This window comes from Cryptomeria japonica, chromosome 10 (genome assembly GCF_030272615.1).
Source record: "Cryptomeria japonica chromosome 10, Sugi_1.0, whole genome shotgun sequence".
Taxonomy (NCBI): domain Eukaryota; kingdom Viridiplantae; phylum Streptophyta; class Pinopsida; order Cupressales; family Cupressaceae; genus Cryptomeria; species Cryptomeria japonica.
This window is the reverse complement of record NC_081414.1, coordinates 414,847,203-414,859,231: the sequence shown is the minus strand read 5'-3', so window position 1 is coordinate 414,859,231 and position 12,029 is coordinate 414,847,203.

Genomic DNA, 12,029 nt, shown 5'->3' with positions numbered 1-12,029 from the left:
GATATGCATCCGGTGGTCTACAGAGAGTATGCCAGTTTATCTGCAGGGGTCACACTGCTACACATCTAGGCATGGGAGCATATTGCAGTGACTCAACCATTGGGGGTACAGGACAGGCAGCCCCGGTAGCCATTTGTGGATAGATACAGGAGATTGTTGCATTATACACAGACATCGTCTATATGGTTTTGGAGGAGGATTTTGGATGGGATGGCACAATTCACATGGAGGCCATTTTTGGGATGTGAGAGGTGGAGGGATGACTGGCAACTGCACTGGGCGAGAGTGGAGATGTGGATTTTTGGGAGATGTGTATATATCATGGAGTAGTATGCTCCATTCAGGGTGGCCTGACAGCTTGGACAGACATAGGATATAGTGGGGGATATTCCAGTGTATCCCCGGATTACACGGGAGGTGAGGTATTGGGGCCCTACAGCGATTCCCTTGGAGGGTCGGGCCAACTTCCAGACAACATTTCACTTGGTCTAGGATGAGCAGATGGGGACATGGGAGGATCTAGGCATGATAGGTGGATATAGGAGCTGGTGGGAGGGGCACTTGCTAGTGCGGCTTACCATTCTGGGGTGTTGGAGGATGAGGAGTTGCAGCTAGGGGTTGATCAGGTGGTGGGTGGGGAGGATGATGGCTCGAGAGAGAGAGTTGTGGTTGGCGCAGGATGTGGTGTAGGCAGACAACAAAGGAGAGTCCAGGTGGTATGGAGGAGGGACCCAAAGGAGGGAGAGGGAGAGGGAGAGGATGCCCCAATGGGAGAGGCTGCGAAGGCTACAGTTGGCGAGGGAGGGGAGGTTGTACCTATAGATATTCCTGAGGCACAGGCAGAGGAGAGGGGAGGAGTGACACGAGCTGATTTTGACCGTTTACAAAAGGAGCGGGATAGTTATTAGGCGAGGCTTCATTTTGTGGAGGATGAGCTATAGGTAGAGAGGGCTCAGAGGGAGAGCATGGAGGCAGAGGTGGAGCGGTTGACACAAGAGATAGCTGATTTGACAAAGAGTCTCCATATTGCCAAGACAGAGGTGGATGCCTTGAGGGAGGAGAGGGAGGAGTCAGAGAGGATGTTGGAGGAGGCCCAAACAGGGAAAGCCATCAAAAGACTACAAGATGTCATTCGCCGACAGGATGCCGAGCTAGCAGGGCTTGAGGCCAGGGTACAAAGGGCAAAGGCAGATGTAACATGGCTATGGGGGAGAGGGATGTAGCCCGCCAGGAATTGGTTCCTGCAGGGCTGGCATAGATATTTACTGATAGTATGTAGCAGTGGGAGAGGGCAGAGAGGGTAGCCAGAGAGGCAGAGTACTATAGGGGGCTATACCACGGAGCAATTCCTATAGCACAGCGAGTAGCCTCATACACTAGGAGTGTGCAGTCTCATAGGACCCATAGTCAGCGGTCATCTCAGAGTCAACAAAAGGGGGATCAGTGGGTTTTTGGCCACCAGTAGGGGTGAGGCAAGAGGATCAGGTGGAGGAGGTACAACAGAGGGGGGTGGAGAGACAGGAGGGGAAAGCTAGCTCCTTGTTTTGTTTGTATATCATATTTTGACCCTTTGGGGCGATCATTGCATTATGACAGACACATTTACCTCTTTATATATATATATATATATACATGATTTGATGATGATGAATGATGTGTACTTTTATTATAATGGACTCTCTTTTTTTTTTCTTGTGATGCAATTATGGATATGTTGTGCTGACCTATTTGTGATGCAAAGTGGATGCTTATACATGTATGTTTATGATGCAATCTGAATGTAATGTTACATGGATGAATACGTATCTTTTATTTATGTGATGCAACCTATGTGATAAATGTTTTGTGGAAAATGACTATATAAATGAAAGAAGTAATGCAATCTATATGATGTGAATAAATAATAAAGAGGGAATATGCCAATAATAACACAATGATCTGAGATAGAAAAATAGAAGAATATGGAATAAATAGGAAATGGGGGAAATTGAGGACTCCATGGGATTATTGAGTTTAGGATTTTATGGAATGATGGTGAAATTTTGTGCACAAAAAATGTGGAGTGCCAACCTAGTTTGATATTGTCTTGGGTGACTTGCACCACTGATTATAGAAATCAGGATGCCATGAGAAACCCAAGGCATGGACTGACTCTCAGACAAACGGAAATTCCTTATACACAGCTATGCAAGTGTTGAGAAACACTAATATAAAGTTGTGGGTATGTGCAAGGAAACCCTCAAAACACCGATACCTCTTGTACACGAGAAGGTAAGTGTTGATAAACACTAGTACTAGGTCGCCGGTTTATACAAGAGAGATCCAAAATATGTCATGCTATGAAAATATGCCCCAGTACACAGCTATTGTAACATACCTGGATATGGAAAATCTAGGTAGTCGTAGATAGTTGCAATCATAGGGCAAAAGATGGAAGTCTAAATGAAAAATCCAATAAGTCAAACAAGTCACTCACTCATGACCAACTTGATACCTCTTGCCAAGAGTAGGATTAGGATGGAGGACTAGGTTGCCAGGCAAGGGAAGGATTCATCCCTAGGGAAAAGTGGACTTTTGGATTAGGCAAGTGATCCTATGGTTTTGAAGATTGACTTACGGACTTAGGACTATTCTCAAGACTTTTTGAAGCTCACACAGAGGCACAGAAGCTTAGTTTAATGGGACATTCCTTATTAATGACTCAGGTGAAAACTCATCATCATACGCATGTTTTATTGGGAGGTGGAAGGGAAGGAATGTTGTGAATGGGTGGACTGGATGGAGGGTGATTTTGCAATGTCGACCTAATAGACAATGGATCCGATTATTTATCTTGGCGCTTGCATGGAGGTTTTCACCAAGGTACTTGTCCATAGCGCCACAAAGTGGTTTTCACTGATGGACGAATTGTTTTTTTTTTAATTTTTTTGTTTTTTTTTTGTGTGTCACAAGGCGCCTATTTGCCAGGTTTTCACCAAAGTGATGCTTTTTTCAGGATCTTTTTCTCATTTTTTTGTATTTTTCTTGATTTTTTTTTTTTTTTGACAATTTAAGACTTTTTGAGGACTAGGCATAAAATCTTTTGAGGTGCATGATATTCATTGGATCATCCAAAGTGTTGCCTTCAGGAGTAGCCAACTGATAAGCTCCTGATCCATATTTTGTTGTGATTACATATGGTCCAAGCCAATTAGGCTCAAACTTGCCTTTCTTTTCTCTTTCTTGTAGGTTTTTCTGATTCTCCATGAGGACAAGATCATCAATTTGGAATTCTCGAGTTCTGACTTTTTCATGATAACTCATGCACAGATGGTTTTGATATACCCGGAGATGATTCAAGGCCTTGAGGTGCCTTTCATCTAACAATTCTAGCTCTTGTAAGTGGGCAATTCTATATTCCTCGTCTGGTAGGATATTTTGCAGCGATGCCCTTAGAGAGGGGATCTCGATCTCAAGGGGAAGGATGGCTTCAGAGCCAAAGACCAGGGAATAAGGGGTGGCACTTGTGGGGGTGCGGATGGAGGTGCGGTAGGCCCACAAAGCGGGATGGAGTTGGAGGTGCCAATCACGGCTAGCTTCATTAACTGTCTCTTTGAGGATTTTGATTAGGGTTTTATTAGAAGCCTCAACTTGACCATTGCCTTGGGGGTAATATGGGGCAGAGAAGCAATGTTGGATGTTGAATTATTGGCAGAGTTCTTTGACATCCTGGTTTTTAAATTGTCTGCCATTATCTATGATAATAACTTTTGGAATGTCATATCGGCAAATCAGGTAGTTTAGGATGAATTTGGATATTTGCTTACCAGTGGTAAAAGTAATAGGGGTAGCCTCTACCCACTTGGTGAAATACTCGGTGGCGGTAATGATGAATTTATGTCCGTTGGAGGATGAGGGGTGGATTTTCCCAATGAGATCGAGCCCCCGCTATGAGAAGGGCCATGGCGTAATGAATGGTTGCAATTCTTGTGATGGTGCATGAATCTTGTCACCATTTTGTTGGCAAGGGATGCATTTCTTCACATATTTATATGTATCTACTTCCATTTTAGGCCAATAATATCTTGTTCTCAGAAGTTTTTTAGCCAAGGTGAGCCCACTTGAGTGTGCCCCACAGATGCCCTCGTGTACTTCATGTAATACCCATTCTGCCTCTTATTTATCTAAACACCTTAAGAGGGAACCATCAAAATGCCTTCTGAATAGGGTGTCTCCAAGGATGGTGTAACGAGCACATCGGCGAATGAATGTTTGTTGTTGGGTTTTGGTGAGATGTGGGGAATGGTGTTGTCTTTTAGGAAAGCGAAGGTTTCTTGGTACCAAGGGGACTCGAGACCAACAAGTACACACACCATTTTAAATTTTGGTAGATCGTATGCCGGTATAAATAGTTTCTCAACCAAGAACTCACACTTCTGACTATGTGCTGGCATCTGAAGGAGGGAGCCAATGGTGGCCATTGCATTTGTAGCCCTATTGTTTGTTCGTTGCACTTGATCAAACTTGATTGTCGTGAAGTGTTGCTTAAGATCTTCAACCATGGTACTGTAGAGAAGGAGTTTATCATCTTTTGTCTGGTACTCATCATTGACTTGTTTTATGACAAGTTGGGAATCACCATAGACTTGTAATTCCTTTATTTTCCAATGGATAGCCAAGCGCAAACCTATGATGAGTGCCTCATATTTTGTGATGTTGTTGGTACATGCAAAGGCTATCTTGTATGACTTTGGGATGCCATCTCCTTGAGGTGTGATTAATAATATTCCTGCCCTCAATCCATTTTGGGTGCAAGAGCCATCAAAGTACAATCGCCATGTGGAGGATGTGGTAACTGTCATAATGAACTCATCCGGTAATTCTGTGAGAATAGGATGGTCACCTAGGAGTGGAGCGTCCACCAACTGGTCTACGATGGCTTGTCCCTTGATTTCCTTTCTGTCCACATATTCAATGTCAAACTCGCTTAAGAGAATGACCCATTTAGCGGTTTTGCCCGTGAGAGCAGCTTTTGACAAGAGATATTTAAGTGGATCAATCTTAGCAATTAGTTTTATTTTGTTGTTCAGCATATAGTGTCGGAGCTTCTGTGTGCTAAACACCAATGCCAAGCATGCTCTTTCAATGGGGGTATAATTGAGTTCATACCCTACTAGTGTCCAACTGATGTAGTAAATGGCATGTTCCTTCCCTTGATCATCTGTTTGAGCTAGCAATGCCCCCAATGCCACAGCAGTAGCACATATGTACAAAATAAAGGGTTTTCCAGGAGTAGGAGGCATAAGCATTGGAGGTGATGCTAGATATTCTTTTAGTTTCTCAAAGGCCTTTTGACATAAGCAGTCCCATTTTAATTTTGTGTCTTTGCGCAACAGGTTTACAAATGGGTGGCACTTATCTGCTAGTTGTCTAATAGATTAGAGTTTCCCTTGGAGACTGCGCAGCTATTTGAGAGTTTTCGATGGAGGCATTTCCATGATAGCTTTTACCTTTGCAGGATCGACCTTGATGCCTCTATGGGAAACAATGAATCCTAATAGTTTTCCCGATGTGATCCCAAAAACACACTTCTTGGGATTCAGGTGCAGTTTATATTTTTCCAATCTTTCAAAGATCTGCTTCAGATTGGGGATGTGTACTTGTCTTGCCTTAGGCTTGCCTAGCAGATTATCCACATAGTCCTCCATAATTTTGTGCAAGAGGTCATGAAAAATTATTGTCATGGCACGTTGATATGTAGCTCCAACATTTTTTAGGCCAAAAGGCATGACCCGATAACAAAAAGTCCCCCATGGTGTTGTGAATGTAGTTTTATGCTGATCCTCATCTACAATTCTGATTTGGTTGTATCCAAAAAATCCATCCATAAGCGACAACATCTCATGTCCTATTGTAAGGTCCATAATCATATCTATATTGGGGAGCGAGAAATCATCTTTAGGACAAGCTCTATTTAGATCTTGAAAATCTGTGCAAATGCGTGTGCCCCCGGCGGGTTTATCGGTAGGTACAATGTTGGAGAACCATTCAGTTTAGTCTATTGGTTTGATGAATTCTGCGTCTAACATCTTTCGGAGTTCTGCCTTGACCAGGAGTGCAATATGTGGGTGCATTTTGCACAATTTTTATTTTATAGGTTTTGCATCTGGGCGGACAACAAGATTGTGAACAACCAAGGCAGGATCCAACCCTAGCATATCGGCATAGGACCATGCAAAATTGATTTTTACCTCTGTAAGGAAGTTGATGAAATCTTGTTTCTCTTTTTCTGTGAGGGACTTGGCAATGAGCACATTTTTCGGAGTGACTTTGGTGCCCATGTTGATGTTGTATGTTTCTTCTATTAGAAAATTTGATTTGTCCTATGGAAGGTAACCAATGGTAGGGAGGTCAAGTCCCTCATCATCAAGTGCCTTTTCTAGGTTTTCACTTTCGGATACGCCCTTTGTTTTTATTTTTTGCTCATCCAAAGGTGCTTCAGAGAGGTTTTCACCTAGGGAATCATGTTTTTTTGTTTTGATTATCTTTTTTGCGACTAAGGGCATTGACCTGACTACCAAAGTATCCCTTTCATGTAGTTGAATACCCTCTATTATGTTACAATCTTCTAGATTTTGCACTGTCAAGAGATTAATGAGAGCACTATCATCGACGTAGATATCTAAAGTGGGTTTGTCTCATTGGCCCCAGTCTATGAGTTCAAGATGGACAAGATGTAGCTTGTGTGAAGGGGGAGTAGTTATGGGGGTGATGGTTTTGATGTGAGAGTCAAGGAATATATCATTTTCATATTCATAAGGCATTTCGTGGAACTCCTCTTCGTCAGCGCTTTCGATATCCAAAGAAGGACTAGAAGGGGCACCAGTGATAGTAATCTTAGGTACTGGGGTGTACTCCAAGCCTCTGTTGTACTTATAGGAGATAGTATTTATGGGTTCTTTTCTTCCTTTCTCCTCTGGTCCCAAGCCGTGTCCTTTGTAACCCATTTTTTTTACTATAGCTGATGCTTTTGGGTACATCTTTTTGGGTATTTTTGCTGGATAATCATCTTCTTCTTGGTATAACCATGAAGAGACATCTACATTGAGGCTCTCCTCATCAAGTGGGCCTCATTGCTGGAAGGTGGTATTTTGGCATCACATGACTGGTTTCAGGTCTTTCTTGAGCTCTTTCAGTTTGCCAAATGACATAGGAGATAGGGGGAGGTTGCCTATTAATAAGACATCTTCCAATTTATATTATCCACAGCCATTGTCCAAGATCTTGACTTGAGTATCTGGTTGGGATGAAGTGGAGGCAACATTTGATGTGTCAGATGGAGGCGTTGGCGAAGGTCTATTTAGTGGGCAATGATATGGATGCTTCCCCTCTAATAGTTTGCAATATTGAAAAGGTTGTGGATCACCTTTGATAGTGATCTCTCTTCCATTGAAGGGGAATTTGATGCATTGGTGATAGGTGGAGGGTACAGCCTGCAAGGAGTGAATCCATGGCTGATCGAGGAGAATGTTGTAGGGGAGATCAAGATCTAGTACTTGGCAAGGGGTTTCAATTGTAATAGGGTCCACTTGAAGAGGTAAGGTGATCATGCTCTTCGAAACTCTTTCTGCATCATCATATGCTTTTATTGTGATCCTTCCTAATGTATCTACCAAGTCCTTAGAAAGTCCCAATTGTTTTATTAACTTGTATGTACACAGATTAAGTACAGATCCACCATCTATCAAAATACATTTGACCTTGTGCTTTTGGATAAGGGCTTCAATGTGCAAAGGCTTGTTGTGGTCTCCATCTGCAGGAGCATCATTGGAGGTGAATACTAGGTGATGTTGGGAAGTGAGGTTTCCAATGAGAGCCTGGAATTGAGTAGCATTGATGTTATCAGGAACATGAGACTCAAGGAGGGCTTGTTCCAAAATTTATTTATGTACAGGGGAAGTCTTGAGAATTTCTAGAATGGAAATTTGTGCAGGGGTCTTCCCAAGTTGGTCAAGGAGGTCATATCGACGGGTGGAAGACATGGGTGGGGGGTTTGGTGGGGGAGGAACTCCTTGGATGGTGACTTTACCTCACCGCGTGGTTACATTGCAGTCATTTTCGGGATGGGAGGTGGAAGGCATGGCGCCTTGAATGACTATCTTAGCAGGATTTGGTCTGTTTTGGGAAGGGGGAGGGTTAACTCCTTGGATAGTTATGACATTAACATGGTTGTCTACGGGCTCGATGCGACCTACTAAAGAGTCAAAGCCGGTTATATGATTAGTGTAGTCATAACTCACTGCATTAGATGATGAGCCTTTTCCTTTATCATGCTTCGAGAAAGGTTCCTAGTACATTAAAAGTTTGTCATTGTTATTACCAGGTTTTGCATTTGCTACTTCAATCTCACCCCTATCAATGAGATCTTGTATGTAGATTTTAAGCTTCATGCACTTTCGCGTATCATGTCCCTTGATACAATGATATTCACAATATTCATTCTCATTATACCATCTAGGTTTGGATTGATTGGGGTCAAATGGGTGAGTGATAGGAAAAACCACTGCACCTGCTTGGACAATTTTTTGAAACACCATTTCAATAGGCTCAGCAAGAGGAGTGAAGTCTCTTGAAGTCCTGTTATTTGATCAGGGTGGTAGTCCCTGGACTGAGACATTGTTGTGAGGTTTTTGGGATTGATTTTGACTATTTTGATTGTTGAATTGATGATTATTGGTGGTGGATTTTGGGGGAGCAGCCACGATTTGGACCCGCTTTGCATCAGTTACACCATTGTTGACTACGTTTTTGTTTTTAGACCAGAACTTTGGCTTGTCATTATGATAAAAGGAAGAATTGTGTGTCGATTTCTGGTAATTTTTCAAGGTTCCTTCCTCCAACAAGACACGTTCGAGGGTGAGGCCCTTATCGGTCATTTTTTGGAAGGATTTGATACATTGAGACGTCAAAGGTCTTGAAAGTTTGGGTACCAAGTTCTTTTGAAATAATCCAATTTGATGTTGTTCTGGCATGTCCCACTGGAATTTCTTGATAAGATGTCGCCATCTTTGTAAGAAGTTGGCGAAAGTCTCTCCGGGCCTTTGCTTTGTGTTACATAGGTCCATCATAGAAATGTCATTAGCCATATTGTAGGCATAGTGAGCTACAAATTTATTTGCCAAGTCTGAAAAAGAGACAATGGAGCCTCGTGGTAGATATGAGAACCATGCCAGGGCATCCACTGTGAGACTCTTGGGAAAGAGTCCGCGAAGATATAGGTCGCTATAGGAGACTTCTTGACATAAGATGTGAAATTCCCGGACATGGTCACGGGGGTCTCCTTTGCCTTCATACTTGATGAATTTAGGGATCTCAAATCCTAGAGGGTAAGGTGCAACTAATATAGATAGGTCATAAGGACAAGGACAAAATTCCTCAAATGAGTAAGGTTTCCTCTTATAAGTCCCTTCTTTCATGTCCTTGATGATATTTTTCATGTATTGAATTTCCTTGATGAGGTCTTGTTGTGGAATTTGATAAGGATGAATTGTATTTGCCCCAAGAATTGGATGAGTCAAGGAAGATGCACCACCACCAATGTATTGATATGATGAGGAGGTGGGAATATGAGATGTGATGATCGATGTCGCTAGGATTTGAGTGATAGTTGGTTGCAGCCCACAAACTGTTGTGACATAATTGAGTGCAGCCCGGATAAAGTTTGCAACAATGTTGACAAGAAGAAAATTTTGTGGGATAGATATATGTGGTTGAATAGAAGGAGGTGGTATAGAAGCGTGTTGGAGAATAGATGAGATTGGATTCGATAGTGGTATAGATGGTAAGGAGGAAGAAGGTGGGATGGAGACCATGGTGGGAGGTACCGCAGGTGGCATTGATTGAGTTTGGATGATTGATGGGGCTATAATTGATTGAGTTTGACTAGCAGTGTGGGAGCAAGGTCTCATTGTGGTTGTTGGTCAAGAGCAGATCTATCAAATTCAAGCGGAAGTTGAGCTCCATTTTCAAGGAGAGTTTTTATAAGTACAATAGGATTGTGTTGGATGAACTTTTCAATCATCTCTTGGTTATAAGAGTTCTCTAGGAAAGTTTGCACTTCTGGAGAGAATTCATCTTGGCTAACCATGTTAGGATTTTGGCTTTGATCTTGATTGCTAGGTTGCCCACTTTGTGTAGGATCTTGCATGGGATCTTCATATTGGACACTAATGTTTGGCATGCCATATTGTTGTTTAGACATCTTTTTCTTTTGGGATCAAGTTGTGACCATACACGAATAACCTTAGAAAAGCTTGGAGGAAGAAATCTTTGATGAAAGGACTTAGCAAGTTTTTTGTGGAATTTTCAGATTGTCTTTGATGACAAGGGATTTTGCTGATTGGTGGGGTTCTTGGATTAGAGCCTGGCTTTGATTAGGATTGACACCTTATTCCTTCGATGAGGATTTTAGGTGGTGGATGAAACCACAAGCAACGTAATGACCAAGTTGGGTGGGATTTAGACCTTGGAATGTTGATTAAAAAGCCTCTTTTCCACCAACGGTTGACTAATGACCCTAAGCAAAGCAAAGGCATAAGTTAAGAGTCTTGATCGACTCAAAAGGATGAGGCAAAATATACTTGGAGAGGATTCTTCTTCAAGCACAAAAAGCCAATTGATTAATGATGAGGTCTAAATGGAACTTCACAAGGCATGCAACCTTAACGTGAGGGTAAATTGGATTAAAGAATGATTGGATTTGGATTTTAAGAATTGATTTGATAGTGGAGGGAGATTCTTTTGATGTGCTAAGTCCTTAGGAAATTGAGGATGATTGATTGAGGAGGTATGATAGTGATGACTAGAAGAAACTTGATGACTAGGTTATTCTTGGCATGAACATGACTCAATAGATGATTGGTTTGGATGGCAAGTTGTATGAAGGGACATGACCACCCTGATTTTTATGATAGTTGATGTTAAAGGACAAACCTGAACCTTGATGGAGAGCACAGACTCTTAGTTCTTCACTAGCATCAAACTCATTGCTATAACCATGGATGTAATTGTGGTAATGATGCAAGAATGTCCTATGTTTGAGCAAGAGTTTACTGTTGGTATACAAAAATTTCTGATGCCTAAGGAGTTGTGCTTGTGTGAGCTCTTTCTTCTTGATAGGTTGGTGAATTTACTTCTTAGGATGTTTATACAACTTGGGCTTATGAAACATGAGATGGATGGATTTTTGATGCAATTTAGGACTTTGTGTGGGTAACGACTTGGATAATTGTTTGTGCTTGGAAAAATGTTTTTGCAAAGTGTTTGAGGATAATGATGTGTTCTTTAATCTACTCTTGGAAAGTATGTATCAATCAAAGCAAACACAATGATCAAATGCATTTTAACTCAAAGACACTCATTCTCATATACAACACTCTTAAGGCTAGCAAGGATAATAGTCATTGGATCCCAATTGGTTTCCCAACTACGCTTACCTAGAGCGGACACTTAGATGCTTGACCCCACTAACTCCCCTCCACGGCACTCACTTCTCTGGGGCAGCCGAGCATCAATTCCCATGAAAACTCCTCATGGCGAACTTTGTGTCTCTACTAAGGGTCGTAAAAATATGGGTGGCTTCGGAGGTCCGACCTCCTGCACCAATGACTAGAAGGTTTTTGGCCACTATGAACAAGGTGTTTAGTAAGTCTTCCCATTAGGAGCTACCCTTCACAGTTGTGCAAGCGCAATTGAGGCCTATAGCCCAACGAAGCACCAAGAACTTAGCAGTCACGCAAGCATGATTGGGATCTCTAGGATCCTACTAAGCACCCAATGTGAGAGTGAACTCTCATATAGCCCCAACCATTGACCCTTTTGTAGTCAATGGCCTATTTATTATAGTGAGTTGGGAACCCCAGGTTTGAGCGTACTCACTTGGGTCGTTCCCCTCTTACCTTCTCAAAGAGCAAGCTGGGAGGGCAGGCCCACTAAGGGTAAGCATGCAATCAAACAAGAAAAGGTTGGAGGGTTTGGATTTCTGATTGCCT